Source organism: Stegostoma tigrinum, chromosome 3 (assembly GCF_030684315.1).
Source record: "Stegostoma tigrinum isolate sSteTig4 chromosome 3, sSteTig4.hap1, whole genome shotgun sequence".
In the NCBI taxonomy this organism is placed as follows: Eukaryota; Metazoa; Chordata; class Chondrichthyes; order Orectolobiformes; family Stegostomatidae; genus Stegostoma; species Stegostoma tigrinum.
Genome location: NC_081356.1, coordinates 14,459,167 through 14,476,112, shown reverse-complemented (window position 1 = coordinate 14,476,112; position 16,946 = coordinate 14,459,167). Strand labels below are relative to the sequence as shown.

The following is a 16,946-nucleotide window of genomic DNA, read 5'->3' as shown; positions in this document are numbered from 1 at the left end:
TGTTTAAAGACTCATTGAGCAATGTGAATATCACACTAAACAAGGCTGCGTAGAGGAATGTAAGTGTTGACCCAGATACAAAGAATTTAAAAGGATTTGAGAGTCACTTAAAAATTTAAATCTCTTCAATGGTGATCACAGCAAATTCTTTATCTCCATTTACTTCCGCCTAAAGCTGTGAATTGCCATTGAGAAGTTGCCTGTTTTACAATGTGTGATTTTTAAAGTGCTTATGAGAAATTTTAAGAATCAGAGAATTTTGAAGTTAGGTCACTTAGGAAGGGAAAAGGGTTGTAGAAATCTGGTTCTCCCCTGAAACTGAAGATTTGAGCTTTCAAGACTGAGATTGACACATTTTTGTTGGGAAAAGCTGCCACAATGAGGCAGGTAGTTGGAGCTGAGGTACAGTTCACAATTATCTAATTGAATAGCAATTGAGTTTAAGGAATAGGACCTCTTGTAAGATTTACACCAGTTTAGTACCTCTTTCTGTTAGTTCACGGTTGACCTGTGGCTTAACCCTATTTGCTTTTGTCTGATATTCTTGATGTGTTTGGTTATCAAATCTATTGATCTTCAATTTAAAATAAAATGTTGATCAAGCATCAATTGCCATTTGTGGAAGAGAATGCCAAAATTCTACAATTCTTTGCTTATAGAAATTTTCCTCCTGTTTTCACCCCTGATAGTCCAAAATATAAGATCGGATCATAGTCCCCCATTCTATAATTCCCAAATACTGAAAATAGTTTCATCCAATCTGTGTTCCATTTTTCAAAATATCTTAACCTTCGATCAAATCAGGTTTTAAACTTCTAAATTCTGAAGAACGCATGATGTGTTATTTCTCCTCAATTTAACCCTCGAAGTTCTAGGATAATTCTAGTAGACCTGCCTTTCACTCACTTTAAAACAACAATATACATCTTAGTGTGGTGCTTAGTAGTGCTTTGGTTATTATCTAATGATGGTTTTTTTATTGAAGCACAAATTTTGTCCCTACATGGTGTAACCTTTAGAAAAAGGCTGATAATTGTGAAACCTTTTGTTCCCATTTTGTAGGGGTGACCAATACCTGCTTACATGGGCCATCGTGTGTCTTTCAAAGATGGGTTGTGTCAATGAGGACTAAGCAACATGGGGCAGTCTGCTCTGACATTCAAAGTGAAACTTAATAGTACCTTGGAACAGATCTATCAAGGTCATACAAAGATCCTGCAGGCAGTGCCAATCTTGTAGGAGTGCACCCCCTGACTGGGGACAAAAACTCAGAAGGCAGGCAGGATTCAGGCTAATGGAAAATATTTATTCAAGTAGAAATCGGCCAATGCAGGGAGAGGGCCATTGATTCAACCCTGAGTTGGAAAGGAGATCAAGGACACACTCTGATTTTACAAAGAAATACAGCATTTTTAAACACTTTGTTTCATTTTTGTAACAGTATTGTCACTGTCCTTCACCCTTAATCCATACATTCAATCCTGTGGGACACCTAAATCAATGATGGGCATTCCTATGGACAGCCCCGAGTTCCCATGGTCTGATTGTGTTTCACCAGACATTGTAATCTCTAAGCCTCGGGGTCTTTCTATGCATCCTATTAATTCACATTCCAAAAGGTATTAATTATACTCTACTTTCTTGTCTCTAAGGGCTGTTTTGAATTCTGTTATTCATGATCGTGCGTGTGTGTGTGTGTGTGTGTGTGTGGCCATTATCAAATTTGATCATTCCTTTTCTATTTCCTACATCCTGAATGTCATCTATAGTATAACATAGTTATGACAGTTAAAATTAACTATTTGCTATATGATTAATTCCTGTTATACAGTATAACATTATCCAGCTACGTGTACTGCTAGTGTTTTGTAGTTAATAAGTTGGACATGTCTATCTCGTTCAGAGCATAAAGTAAAACATGTCCTAAAGTTAATTAACTTCTGGGTTTAAATGCTTTTTTCCCTACTACTTGTTTGGTATTCCAGTTAGATGTTGAAACCTACATTTGAGATTTATCTGAATAATTCTTTAACTAGAGCCTATTTATTATTACTGTAGGTGAAAAACTAATTACTAAATATGTCTTTGGCTGTGGTTTTTTGCAGCTGTTTAGGGAGTTGATCTGTTGGGTACATGAGCTAAGATTTGCGCTGCTGGTGCTATGTCTTTAGTGGGTCAGCATTCTTTTATTAGTGAGACTGCAGCTATTGGTCTGTTCTTAGGCATCCTCTTATCAAAACCATCTTGGATGATGGGTTGCAGGGCCATTGTATGACATTGGGTAGCTCTGCTCCAAAGTAGTATTATGTTTCACTTTAAATTTAAAGTAGCCTGTCCCATGTTGTTTAGTCCTTGTCTGCCATTTTGTGTCTTTCAAACATGGATTGCTTTGATGTAAGCAGGCATGGGTCACCTCTTCACTTTGTATCTGTTTTAACATTTTTAAACTAATGCATCCATGAAGCCACTCTAGACAATCTCAAATCATTGTCCTTTGGACCCTTCCCATACTTTCAAAATGGGATCTACTACTCCAATTGAGCCACTGTTTTTGTAAAGGTTCATAATAAATTCCTTGCTTTTGTACTTTATTTATAAAGCCCAGGATCCTGTATGCCTTTTTGAACACTTTATCAAGCTGCCCTACAGTCATTAAATACAGGCCCTTAAAAATTTTGACCTTTGTCCTCATTGCTGTTTCCATCAAAATGTAGCACTTTAGTAAATGCATTTTAGAAATTCACGTGCACATCAATTCCACTGTACTCATGAACTCTTCCTGTTACCTCATCAAAGAACTCTCTTTAGTTAAACACAGTTTGTCTTTTAAAAGATCCATGCTAATTCATACTTGGTAATGTAATTATTAATTTTGTCCTGTATTATCATTTCTTTGGATTTTCCTACCACTAACTTCAAACTATGGAATCAGTTTTCAACCTCAATAATAGTGTGACATTTAAAATCTCGAATTACTATTCAGCAATTTGCTAATAGCAGACATGAACGCAAAATGCTGGGGATTTGAATTCTTTTTTCAAAAAAGTGTTAGGGAAACTCAATAGGTCTGGTAGTACCCATGGGGAGAGAAATAAACTTAATGTTTTGGAGAGTCATACAGGACTCAAAATATTACTTCTCTTCTTTTTTCTCCACAAATGCTGCCAGATTTGATTTTTCTTTAGCAACTCGTTTTTTTATTTCAGAATTTCAGCACTCTCTGTTTTGTTTTTATATTAATTTATCTCAGAACTGAAGGGGCCTGGACAAAGATGATTTTATGTTTTTGACAAAAGGCGAGGAAGAGCAGCAAATGGAGCAGATGGTGAGGATGTCCACAACAAATAGAGAATGGTAATGATAGGCGTAAAAATTGGTTTGCTTTGCTGAAAGCAAACTGATGTAAGCAAGACATAAGGGGGGCAGTGTGGGGGAGGAAGAAGGGGTGTAATTGAAATGGAGATGTTGATACTCTGAAGCTGCTGAACTTGATGTTAAGCCCTGAAAGCTGTAACATGCCTTTGGAGAATGAGGCACTGTTCCTCCAGCTTGCATTGAGATTCACTGGAGCACTGCAGAAGGCCTAAAGCACAATGCTAGTGCGAGAGCAAGATGATATGTTAAAATGGCAAGCAACTAGAAGGCCAGGGTCATTCTTACAGGCCGAATGGAGGAATTCCGCAAAGCGGACACACCGTCTACGTTTGGTTTTGCTAGTGTAGAAGAGATTGTGAGCAGCAGCAAGTGAAATGCTGCTTCACCTGGAGGTATGTTTGAGGTGAGAGGGGGTAAAAAGGGCAAGCATTATACCCTCAGAAGGGGAAAGTTTCCCTGGGGGCTGTCAAAGGGGAGAGAAAGGGTTGACGACAATGGTCCAGGATATCACGAAGGAAGCAGTCAGTGTTGAATTCCAACAAGAGATGAGAGGAAAAGATGTGTTTTGGTGCCCCTAATTGGTAATGTAAAATGCATTTAAGTTCTGAGTTAAGCATTTCAAAACAAAAGATTACAAAATCAAATACTGATTACAGTCTGCCACTTTTAATATAATTCCCCACATGTGCCTGGCTGTTTAGCTGATGGCTCTCAGTTAAAACACAACCTCACATGAAGAGGATCTAAATGGACTTTTAATTTTCCAATAAATGCAGTTAAAGTTGGTTTGTCTTGTGGCACGTTTCTTTTCAGTTCGGCTAACAAGATCAGTGCATCTCCCTACTTTGTTAACTTAACGCAATTAATTTTGTGCATGTTGCTATTCCACTGTGAAATCTTTAAGTATGGCCTTGACTCTACCAATGCCCTCATTTAAGGAAAAGATAGCATTTAGCCAGATATTGTTTCAGAACTGACATTTGTCCTTACACCTATGATCAGTGATTATAAATCTTTGAAACTTGGGACCTATATACAATAATTTTCTTTAATGACAATCCTTCATTATGCAAGTGATAACTTCATACTAAGACTAGTGAGAGCCATGGGGTTAATCTCAGTCAAAAAGTTCAGTGATCACTACTTGAAAACTGAATCATACTTTGTTCCTGAACAATTGAAAGCTCACACCACTTATAATAGGAAGAAAAATCAATAATGTTATTTTGGCATGACTAATCAATCTGATCAACTTGTTCTTTACATTTTTTAAGAGTTTATATACAGTTACCACTTTACAATAAAGCATTAGATCATTCTAGCTCTAGTTCCAGTTCCATAACAGCTGCTGTGTTTCTGAGTACACCGTCTAGGTGGGAGAGCTTCATCCAACTTTTACACAAGAACAGGCAAGTTGTCACTGTTATGTTCAACTTCAGGGGCAAGTGGAGTGAGATAAAGAGCTCTCTGTGCACATCAGTAAAAGGATAGCAACTCTGGGTGGCCTTGAAGTGATTGTATCCTTGTAAATTCTTGCTGTGCCTGGACCTGTAGCACTGTAGTAGTAGTTCCAGTTTGCTACTATTTGACTGTTGCATCTCACGTATACAGATCAACCTATATTTACCTTGTGTGTTTTACATTGCTTAATCACTGAGCAACCTTTCCTTTTATATAAACTTACTCCATCCTATGCAGAGAACATTGAGAGACAAGTGTCAATACAAGAAGGTGACTGTACACTACTGACAGTGTGTCTGCTGCAGGAGAATGAAACCTTCCTCCACTTTAACTCTTGCACTGATTTTACTCTGTGTAGTGAGTAAATCCCTGTATGTAGTTATAACTATAAATTTCAATTTCATCATCCTTTTTTAGATCTTACCAATTTATATTTTTGCTGAAATAGCAGCTGCATTCACGGGTCAAAACTTTACACCTTCTGATCAGGAGTTGATTCAGATTTGAATGGAAGGTAACAACCTTGCCCTTTTTCTCTCTTACTTTCTTCCACTTCTACCACCCTTCAAGATCTCTGCGTTCTTCCAATTCTGGGCACCTGTACAGTTCAAAAGCCACCAACTGGTGGCTCTTTCACCCAGTTTTCAGTTCACTGTTTCTTTACGTGCCTCAGTGTCACATTTCATTCAATAACAGTCCTAGAAAACACGTTTGGCAGATTTACTGCATTAAAGGCACTACATAACTGTAAGCTGTTGTCGCTGTATCAGTTTTCAGAAAATAGTGAATCTCTTGCTCATGATAACTTGAATGAATCTGGTTATTGCCTAAGCAATGGAACTCGTAACACCAGAACATTATTTGTCCAACTGCTCTCTATTTCAACGTTAGCAGGTTAGCTACTCTTCTTCAGGACTTCCTCAAATGTTGAAAGATGCTCTGTTGGATCTACTGCTAAAGAGAGAAGCTTGAAATAATCACCGTTTGAGGCAATCAAAAGTGTAAAAGATGAGTCATTTGCTTGCAGATTTAATGGAGAAATGATTTTTACTGGCATAATATGTGACATGAAGGTGCTGGGAAACCTCCAATTACATTGCTAAGCTCAATAGAATGGTAACAAAACTTGGTCAATCACATTCCTGCCTTAGTTGTGCTTCGTAAGTGGTACACAGGCTTTGGGAAGTTAGGTGGTAATTGCTCACTGCAGAATTCTCAGCCACTGACCTATTCATGCAGCTACAGTATTTGACTGGTCCAATTATGTTTCTGATCACAGTGCCTTCAGAATGGAAGGCCATTTGTCTGATGGTTTGAAGGTCAATAGGAGGTCCTTTATTCACACTCAGGATGAAGGTATCGCTGGCTAGGCAGCATTTATTGCCCAGAGGGCAGTTCAGACTCAACCACATTACTGTATGGGTCTGGAGAGTCACACATATGCCAGACCAAGTAAGGATGGCAGTTCCTTTCCCTAAAGAGCATTAGTGAACCAGACAGGTTTTTCTGACAATTGGCAATGGATTCACGGTCGTTAGATTCTTAATTCCAGATTTTGTATTGAATTCAAATTTGGCCATTTGCCATGTTGGGATTTGAACCCAGGTCCCCAGAATGTTATCAGGGTCTCTGGATTAACAGTCCAGTGATAATACCACTAGGCCATCGCCTCCCCTTGGTTGTGCAATAGATTAAAGACACTCATTTCCTACTTAAAATTGGCACTTGTCAGCCTTATCCTGTATGTTGTCCATGTTCTTGTTACATGTGCACATGAACTAGATCATTATCTAGAAACATAGAAAATAGGAGCAGCAGGAGACCGTTCGGCCCTTTAAGCCTGCTTCATCATTCAGTATGATCATGGCTGATCATCCAACTCCATGCCCTGTTATTACTTTCACCCTTTGATCCCTTTAGTTCCAAGAACTGTATCTCACACCACCTCAAACATTCAATGTTTTGGCCTCAACTGATTTGGCGGAGAATTCCACAGGCTCACCACCAAGAACAGTTGGACAGACACCGGAGTGGAGAACGATCTGGCTAGGAGAGTGAATAGCTGTTAGTGTCTAACAATAGATAGCCTGCCATTATATACTATGTGATAACTAGGCTGGTGTGTGGGGTTGGGGTCTAGGACATGGGAGAATTCAAGCCCTAAAATTGAGTCCGGAGGGCTGTTGAGTGGAAAATGAGGTGTTCTTTCAGCTTGTACTGAGCTTCACTGGAGACAGGTGTTGGCCAGGTAAAACAGTGATGTGTTGAAGTGGCAGGCAAGAAGTAGTTCAGCAGACAGAATGTAGGTGTTCTGCGAAGTAATGGCCTAATCTATGCTCCGTTTCCCCACTGTAAGCAGCGAACGCTGTCGACTAGATTGTGACAAGAGCCGGTAAACTTCTGCTTTACCCAGGGGTCGAAACACAGCTTCCAGATAATGAGAAGAGAGGAGGTAAATGGGCAGATGTTACACCTACAGGGAAGGTACTGTGGGTGTATGTTGGGGGTGAAGGAAGAGTGGACCAGGGTGTCCCAGAAGGGATGGTCCCTGCAGAAGACAGACAAGGGCGAGGAAGGGACTGTGTCTCTGGAGGTGGCAGAAATGGTGGCTGATGATCTCCTGGATGTAGGTGCTGGTGGGATGGTAAAATGAGGACACAGATACAGGACGGAAGAGAGGGGGTGAGGGTGGAAAGGCAGGAGATGAGTTGGGTCTGGTTGAAGGCCCTGTCAACAACACTGCTGGAGAATCCTCAGTTGAGGAAGAAGGCGGACATTTTGGAGGCTCATTTGTTGAAGTTGGCCTCATTGGAACATGAGATGGAGACAGAGAAACTGAGAGAATGGGATGCAGTCTTTATAAGAAACAGGGTATGAGAATATATCGTCCAGGCACCTAATGGGTGTTGGGCTTATAGAGGATACTAGTAGCCAGCCTATCCCCAAAATGGAAACACAGCTGTCCGGAATAAGGTCGGTGAGCTTGCAGCTTGGATAGGTACCTGGGACTTCGATGTTGTGGCCATTTTGGAGACATGGATAGAGCAGGGTCAAGAATGGATGTTGCAGGTTCCAGGGTTTAGATCTTTCATTAAGGTCAGGGAAGGTGGTAAAAGAGGGGGAGGTGTAGCTTTGGTCAAGGACGGTATAATGGCGGCTGAAAGAACCTTTTGAGGACTTGTCTACTGAGGTGGTATGGGCTGAGGCTGCCAAGGACGGTTTGTCAACTGAGTCAGTATGGGTGGAAGTTAGGAACAGCAAGGGAGCAGTCACCTCACTGGGGGTTTTCTACAGACCCCCAAATAGCAGTAGGGAGATTGAAGAACTCATTGGCCGGCAGATTGTTGAAAAGTGCAAACGTATCAGGGTTGTTGTTATGGGTGACTTCAACTTTCCCAATATAGATTGGAACCTCCTTAGTGCAGATGGTTTGGATGGAACCGTTTTTGTCAGGTGTGTTCAGGAGGATTTCCTTACTCAGTATGTGGACAGGCCGATGAGGGGGGAGGCCATTTTGGATTTGGTGCTCGGCAATGAGCCAGGACAGGGGTCAGATCTCGTGGTGGGAGAACACTTTGGCGACAGTGATCACAACAGCCTCACATTTACCATAGCCATGGAGAGGGAAAGGAGCAGTTACCGGGGAAGATATTTAACTGGGGTAAAGGAAACTGACGCTATCAGACAGGAGTTGGGAAGTACAGATTGGGAGCAATTGTTCCACAGAAAGGGCACAGCAGATGTGGAGACTGGTGTTTTAAGGAGCAGTTGTTGCAAGTGATGTATAAACTTGTTCCTCTGAGACAGGTAAGAAGGGGTAAAATTAAGGAGCCTTGGATGACGGGTACAGGGGTGCTTCTTGTCAAAAAGAAAAGACAGCATACGAAAGGTGGCGGAAGCAAGGGTCTAGCACAGCTTTAGAGGATTACAGGCTTGCTTGGAAGGAGCTCAAAAGTGGACTGAGGAGGGCCAGGAGGGGGCACGATAAAGGCTTGGCAGGAAGGGTTAGGGAGAACCCAAAAGTATTTTACTCATGCGTGAGGAATAACAGAATGATCAGGGAGAAGGTAGGGCCGAACAGGGATAGCGTAGGGAACTTGTGCATGGAGCCTGAGCAGATAGGGGAAGCCCTAAATGAGTTTTTTGCTTTGGTTTTCACTAAGGAAAGGGACCTTGTTGTGAATGAGAACTTTGAGGAGCAGGAAAACAGGCTTGAACAGATCAAGATCGAGGAAGTTGATGTGCTGGAAATTTTGGCAAACATTAAGATTGATAAGTCCCCAGGGCCAGACCAGATTTATCCTAGGTTGCTCCGGGAAGCGAGAAAGGAGTTTGCTAAGCTGCTGGCGAAGATCTTTGCTTCCTCACTCTCCACGGGAGTCGTACTGGAAGACTGGAGGGAGGCAAATGTTCCCATTTTTGAGAAAGTGAATAGGAAAATCCCTGGAAATTACAGACCAGTCAGTCTTACGTCTGTGGTCAGCAAGGTTTTGGAAAGAATTCTGAGGGATAGGATTTATGACTATTTGGAAAAGCATAGCATGATTAAAGGGAGTCAGCATGGCTTTGTAGGGGCAGGTCATGCCTTACAAATCTTATTGAGCTCTTTGAGGAAGTCACGAGACAGGCTAACGAGGTTCGAGCAGTGGATGTGGTGTACATGGACTTCAGCAAGGCATTTGATAAGGTTCCCCACGGCAGACTCATTCATAAAGTTAGGAGGTATGGGATACAGGGTGATTTGGCTGTCTGGATTCAGAATTGGTTGGCTGACAGGAGACAGAGAGTGGTTGTAGATGGTAAGTATTCTGCCTGGAGGTCAGTGCTGAGTGGTGTCTTGCAGGGCTCTGTTCTTGGGCCTCTGCTATTTGTAGTTTTTATAAATGACTTGGATGAGGAGGTTGAGGGGTGGGTTAGTATTTTTGCTGATGACACAAAGGTTGGAGGTGCCGTTGATAGTATCAAGGGCTATTGCAGGCTTCAGCGAGACATTGACAGAATGCAGAGCTGGGCTGAGAAATGGCAGATGGAGTTCAAGCTGGATAAATGCGAAGTGATGCATTTTGGAAGGTCGAACTTAAATGCTGAATATAGGATTAAAGGCAGGATTCTCGGCAGTGTGGAGGAACAATGGGATCATGGTGTTCAAGTGCATAGCTCCCTCAAAGTTGCCACCCCGGTGGATAAGGTTGTTAAGAAAGCATATGGTGTTTTGGCTTTCATTAACAGGGGGATTGAGTTTAAGAGTCACGAGGTTATGCTGCAGCTCTACAAAACCCTGGTGAGACCACACTTGGAATATTGTGTCCAGTTCTGGTCGCCCTATTATAGGAAAGATGTGGAGGCTTTGGAGAGGGTGCAAAGGAGGTTTACCAGGATGCTGCCTGGACTGGAGGGCTTGTTTTACAAGGAGAGGTTGACTGAGTTCAGACTTTCCCCTCTGGAGCGAAGGAGGAAGAGAGGTGACCTGATCGAGGTGTACAAGGTAGTGAGAGGCATGGATAGTCGATAGCCAGAGACTTTTCCCCAGGGCAGGATTGACTGCCACGAGGGGGTCATAGTTTTGAGGTGTTAGGAGGAAGGTATACAAGAGATGTCAGAGGGAGGTTCCTCACCCAGACAGTTGTGAGCACATGGAATAGTTCACCAGTGACAGTCGTGGAAGCGGAGTCATTAGTGACATTTAAGTGACTGCTGGACATGCACGTGGACAGCAGTGAATTGAGGGGAATGTAGGTTGTTATTTTATTTTTGGATTAGGATTATTCCACGGCACAACATTGTGGGCTGAAGGGCCTGTACAGTGCTGTGCTTTTCTATGCTCTATGTCGAGGAAAGGAAGGGAGGAGTCAGAGATAGAACAGGTGAAAGAGAGTCCCAGGTGGAAATTGGAAGCAAAAAAAAGGACTTCTTCAATTCAGGACGAAAGTGAAGCAGCACCAATGATGTCATCAATATAGCGAAGGAAGAATTGTGGGTGTGGGCCAGAACAGAATTAGAACAAGGAATGTTCCACGTACCCTACGAAGAAACAAGCATGACTGCGGCCCATGCACGTACCCGTGGCCACCTGTCTGACCTGAATAAAACGAGAGAAGTTGGTGAGGATGAGGACGAGCTCGGCCAAGCAGAAGAGGAGGGTACTGGTGGGTGGAAACAATTCATGCCTTTGTCTCAGGGAGAAACAGAGCCCTGAGATCCTCCTGGGCGGGATGGATGTGTGAAGGGATTGCACATCCATGGTAAAGAGCAGGTGGCTGGACCCTGCAAACTGGAAATTCTGAAACTGGTGTAAAGCATCAGAGGAATCGCAGATTTAAGTGAGCAGGGACCGGACCAGAGGAGAAAAGATAGAGTCCAGGCAGGAAGCGATGAGTTCTGCGGGGGAGGAGCAGGTTGAAACAATGGTTCTGCCTGGGCAATGGTGTTAGTAGATTTTTGAGAGGAGGTACCAGTGAGCTATGTAGGGCTAGGGGGTCTATTGGCTTAGAGGTAGCTGGGGGTGGAGATCAGGTGAAATGAGGTCAGTTACTGTAGTTGATACAATGGCCTGACGTTCCATGGTGAGGTCGTGGCCCACAGGGAGATGGGAGGAGGTATCAGAGAGCTGGCATTCAGCCTTTGTAAAGTGCAGGTCAGTATGCCAGACTATAACAGCACCACCCTTATCAGCAGGCTTAATAACTAAGTGCAGTTGGTTTGGATTGGATGAGGAGTGCAGAGAAATTGAGGCGCGCACTGTATGACCGAGGTTGGACCTGATGATGTCATGTTTCCATGACCACCTGTGTTTGTATGAAAGTCTCAAACTCCTAAACCTAGTCCTGATTCAAGTTGGGATTAATCTGCATGCTCATGTAAGTGTACCATTTCTCCCCGTTCTCTCTAACAATGAGTCATGCACATATGATTTGAGTAGTGAGAATGCAGGAGGGAAGAATAGAATATTAGAACCCCTGCAGTGTGAAAGGCCATTTGGCCCTTTAAGTCCATACTGACCTTCCAAAGAACATCTAATCCAGACTTACCCCATCCCTGTAACCCTGCATTTTCCATGGCTAATCCACCAATCTACTGGATACTATGGGCAATTTAGCATGGCCAACTCCCTTGGAATTGTAGTAGAGTTATCCAAACATGGAAGAATTTGAGTAGATATCTGGTAATCATCCAGTGCTGTCTTATTTCGAAGAGGGAGCCTTGTCTTCCAACAGAAGCAGAAATTCAAAGCTATGTCGTGCAAATGATAATTTGGGGGAAAACAAAGTAAGAAACAAAATGAAAAATGAGAGATCTCCATTTATGGATTTCACAATGGTTCATTGCCCCACCTCTCTTGCACTAAAACCTCTAAGGAAACCCGCAGCTAAAATATGTCTGACGTTTCATCTTACTAAAATTCTATTAAATTTCAGCATCTATTCTGAAATAGAGAATTCTATCAGCAAGGCACAGAGAATATGGTGTGTAGGCTAAATCCCCAGAGAAGGTGCACAAGTTTTGTTAATTCAGATCTCTGTTTTTAAACATAAAATTGTAAAAGGGGCAACTTGAGTTTTTTACAAGAAAAGATTTTTTAAAAAGTCAAACATTTCAGGGTGTTAACAACATGGATCTCCATGGAAAATGTTGTCATGAGCAGTGACTGAACTAAAGGATTAGCACATAAATTTAACATAGCTTTCCAGAAATCTTAACAAATTGTTTATGCTGTGAAATCCATGATCATTAAATGTAAAGCTATGTGTTCTGTGAAACCATTTGATTGAGGTAATGAAGAGAAAAATTAATATTTCGAATCCCTACTTCCTACACATGTCTTGGAAGGGTACATTACTGCTCTGTGGACTGTTGTTTGACAATTTGTTGAGACAGACACAGTATACTGAATATGGCGGTCAATGGGTCAACCTCAGTTCCAATAGTATCTTTTATTTAGCGTACAAAATTGGACTTGAAGTATTCAGTCAACAGAATGCTATTGTATCCATTGACATGGAGAATATCAGTTGGAAACTTGCAGCACTGCTCGGGGAGAACATTGTATGGAAGGAAGGGCTCTTTGTTGAAGTTGATGAAATTGACACAGTTCACATGACTTGATTAGTTGATCAATGTTGGACCTATATATAGATTTCAGATGCCAATCACTTGGTTTTATGCTGCACCCATGCAACCTAGATGTATATAGTCTAGAGATAATGGGAACTGCAGATGCTGGAGAATTCCAAGATAATAAAATGTGAGGCTGGATGAGCACAGCAGGCCAAGCAGCATCTCAGGAGCACGAAAGCTGACGTTTCGGACCTAGACCCTTCATCAGACCCTCTCTGAAGGGTCTAGGCCCGAAACGTCAGCTTTTGTGCTCCTGAGATGCTGCTTGGCCTGCTGTGTTCATCCAGCCTCACATTTTATTATCTTGTATATAGTCTAGCATGTTTTGGCATCGAACTCATGGAGTTATGACCAGTTTGCCTTTGAAGATTACATTCTTGGACAGTTTCCTAGTTGCAGTGGAATGACCAGCAGAATGCAAACCTTTCTCGGGGCATGTTGGATGTATTCAGGCCCCTCGCTGATGGTGATCTGTTTGAGTTGGTGCAGCTGATGATTGTTTCAATAGGTAAATTTCTGAATTTGCTCTGTTCCGTTGCGCTTGATCGATATTGCAGCCTGAAATCTTTGTTGCAATTTTTTTTCCTTAATTCATTCATGGCATTTGGGCATGTTGGCTGGGTCAGCATTTATCCTAGTCCATCCCTATTTGACTTTGAGATGGGCTTATTGCCTCATACTTGGTGATAATGTGTAGAATCGTGTACACTAAACTAATGATCAAAGATCCAACTGGTTCAATGATGCAAAAGGTTTCGCGTGTCCATTCTGAAAATCTAAATTACTATTGATTTAGTATTGGCATCCTCTGACCTAATGTAGGCAGTTAGCTTCACATGTATAGATCATACCTCAATGTGCCAGTTTCCTGAGTGCATCGTAAAGGCAGTATGTCATTATCAGAGTGCCTTTTACACTCAATGCCCAGGCATGTGAACATGAACTGGCACAGAATATATTTTTCTGGAGGGCATGATATTTTGCAATTATTATCATTTTGCAAATACCTTGCAATTGCCACTAGTGTCTCAAATATGTGTGGCATGTACTCACAAGCGAAAACCTGTCTTAAAAAGAACCTGTTAGTTCTGCCTGCTGCTCTTTAGCTCTATGCGAGTTGGGTACCAGAAGTCTCGGTAATATGCTCACGTTAAATCCAGCCCCAATCTCGGCTGTGAACATAAAAGACCCCATGGCTTTGCTTTTGAGAAGAGCATGGAAGTTCTCCCCAAACCAGCAGTGAACAATCAGATCTCAACATTTGAAAACATAACTTATCTGGTAAGTTCTTGGGACGTTGCTGTATGTAAATGGGCTGGTTTTCCCACACTACTACAACAACTACACTTTAAAAGTACCCCACGGATTAAAAAGTACTTCAGGTGCTGAAAGGTGCTCTATTAATACAAATTATTTATTAAATCTTTAGCAGAAAATACTGGTTTATGGAATATTGTTTGAGTCTTGAACATGTTGAAAATGTGTAAAAGTGCAGTGAAAAGTTTGAACAATCTTCTATGGAAAGTCAAGTAAATAGCTAATGTGACTTTTGAATTTATTCAGCAGCAGGAGTATTCTTTTCAACGGGGAGAGGAAGGTAAAATTTCTATGTTCCACTTTCCACCACATTTCAAGTGGATATACTTTGACTTTAAACAGACATTAGTGATGATCTTCTCTGTTTCAGCCAGAGTGCATGAAATACATTTGAGATGTTTCCTGAATGTAAAGTTCCATCCAAGCCAGTGTGTGGAACTATTGGCAAGACATAAGAGAATGACTGCGTCATCAACTGGTACAAATCAAATGTCTTTCTGTTTATTACACATTCCTGGTCATCACTAATGAAGTGTAAACAATGGCCTGTAATTACCACGCTTTCCAATTGTCAGGCCCTAAAGCAAATATAGTTTTAAGAGCAGTGTTTTAGGCCTTAAATACAAAGCATTGATATCTTCTTGATTTTATTTAGACTGTCTAATGATCACAAACGAGTCAATGCTCATCATAATAGAAGCAAATTTTTTTAAAAACATTACACACAAGCTTCTGTAGTTCATTCACTGAGTCTCTCTTTGAATTATGTTGTGTTTTAAACACAGTTTTAAAAAAAAGACTCAGTTGCAGAAGCATTACAACACCCCACACCTCCCCTCTTCTTCCCCCCCCACCCACTGACCAGAGACAGACTCAAGAAGCAGACAGGACTCAAGCAAATGGCAGACTTTTATTCAATCAAAAACCAATTAATGCAGGGAGAGGGCCATAGGATCTTCCCAAATATGGCTTTGATGTGAGAACACAATTATCCCCTTCATCTGCAGCTCAGATCAGAAGAAAGCTCAATTACACACTGTTTTACAGTGAAATACAGCATTTTTATACATTTTGTTACAATAATCATATACAACGTGGTCACTGTCTCCTTCCCCCTTATTCCTTACACCTGATCCTGTGAAACACCTAATCAATGTTGGGCATTCCTATGGACAGCCCCTCGTGGTGTTTAACAGATATTGTAATCTCCAGGCCTTGGGATCTTTCTATGCATACTATAAATTCGCATTTGAAAGTTACTGGTTATGCTCCTTCTGATCTGTCCCAAACTTGTTTATCTCTCAGGCTGCTTGAATTCTGTTATTCGTTACATTTCCATGTGCTATATCTATCAAATTCAGTTATTCCTCTTATAGTTCCCACTATTCCCAAATGTAAAGAAAATAGAAAAGACAGTTGGTTTTAACTAACTGCCAAAAGATTCACAATTTCTGTTACAAAGTGTAAAGTCATACAGCTACTTCCACTGTTAGCACTTTGTAACTAATAAGTTACAGACAATCTGTTTCATTCAGGGTGTAGCAGGCTTCGATCACCACACCACTTATTTAATTGCAGAATTAAATTCTGACGATTAAATTAAATTCTCATGATTCAATTGCAGAAATGTTGCAACTATCTTGCCTGAAAGGATCCAGCAGTATGTAATTCAGTGAGTACTGTGTAGGACTAATTTAACTAATAGTTAGCATGAGGAATGAGCTGGAGAATGAAGTGGAACTGTGGACTGGTGCAGCCCTGAGCCAGTGTGTTGCAATGCTGTTGGAGAGAAAGATTGAGTGAATGCGTGTGATGCCACGTGGCACTGTGTGGATCTCAGGATGCGGCAAGAGCGGCCGTCTGTGGAACCTTGAACATCACGGAGGTATCTGTGATCCTGGGAAGATTCAAAATGCAAGGGATGCAACTTCAGTTGGAATCTACATGGAGTGAGTCTGAGCCTGAGGCAGTCACTGAGGATTGCGATATGGCTGTGGAAACGAGTTTTAGCAAATACCTAGTCAAACACTGAGAGTGACATTGTGAAGAGAAATCGGAGTTAACGTTTCAGGTCTGGTGACCCTGACTTTTTTTTCTTTCACAGACGCTGCCAGACCTGCTGACCCTTTCCAGCAACTGCTGTTTTTGTTCCTGATTTACAGCATCTGTAGTTCTTTCGGTTTTTATTTTGCATATTTTCATTTGATTTGAGTTTATCAAACCACTAGAGGTCACTTTTCTTGATTGTTGACTATCCAATAATACTTTTATTTTCTTCTTCAGGAAATCCATGCTGAACACCACGATTCATCACAATGGTGAATGTTGAATTCAACATTGCAAGAATTATCATTTCGGTCAATCCAGCTTAGCTGCCTATTCTGGTCTCTCCTTCGGAGTACTGTCTGTTCTTCAATGTCAAGCTATATCATCCTTTTGAAAGTTGAAATTGCTGAATAAAATACTTTGGCTAATTTTGTTGTGAATCCTTGAATCCAGCGGCCTGGTTATATAGAGTGGTTGAGAAGGCATACAGGATACTTGGCTTTATTAGCCAGGCACTGAATACAAGAGCAAAGAGGTTATTATGGAGCTGAATATAATGTTGGTTAGGTTACACTTGGAAGTGCTCTTGACATTTCTGGTCATCACATTATAGGAAGGATGTGACTGCACGA

At 41.5% G+C, this 16,946-nt stretch overlaps 1 protein-coding gene across 3 annotated transcripts in view; it reads left to right on the top strand.

Moving 5' to 3' along the window:
- Positions 1 to 16,733, top strand: part of cenpe (centromere protein E) — a 131,226-nt gene extending 114,493 nt beyond the window's left edge. For all 3 annotated transcript variants that reach the window (XM_048528211.2, XM_048528210.2, XM_048528208.2), the window contains one exon: positions 16,552 to 16,733. The gene's annotated coding sequence lies outside the window, so the exon portion shown is untranslated. The remainder of the gene's footprint in view (positions 1 to 16,551) is intronic.
- Positions 16,734 to 16,946: the final 213 nt, after the last annotated feature.